A 530-nucleotide genomic window follows, 5' to 3' on the forward strand; every position below is an offset into this window, starting at 1 on the left:
TTAATCCTCACTAATAAATTTTTTAGAATCAAATTGAGTTATTATCCATTTATTCACATTTAAATTGCAATGAATGAAATCAAATTTTGCTCATGAATATTACATTAATGATCAATATCGTTACACAATTATTAGCAAAATTATTTCAAATATTAACTAAAATATAATCATTTTAACTAAAAGATAACAATATCATTCAAGCCCATAATCAATTGAATTATTATTATTAAATTATGTAATGAAACACAATGAATGAATAAGAAAAGGAATGAACGAATGTAAAACTACATTCCTATTGTTCAACACAAAATTATCAATATTACTACAAGACGACAAATGACAACGTAAAATTAAATTATGGAATGAAATAGAATGAATGAATAAGAAAGTGAGAGAACAAATAGGAAGCCACATTCCTATTGGTGAATGAGGGTGAAATTTGATGAATCATAACCTGAATTTTCATTATATTTATCTATTTGTGTAATGAAGAATGAAAGATTGTGTGATGAAGAATGAAAGAATGAATC

Source organism: Lupinus angustifolius, unplaced genomic scaffold (assembly GCF_001865875.1).
Source record: "Lupinus angustifolius cultivar Tanjil unplaced genomic scaffold, LupAngTanjil_v1.0 Scaffold_230, whole genome shotgun sequence".
In the NCBI taxonomy this organism is placed as follows: domain Eukaryota; kingdom Viridiplantae; phylum Streptophyta; class Magnoliopsida; order Fabales; family Fabaceae; genus Lupinus; species Lupinus angustifolius.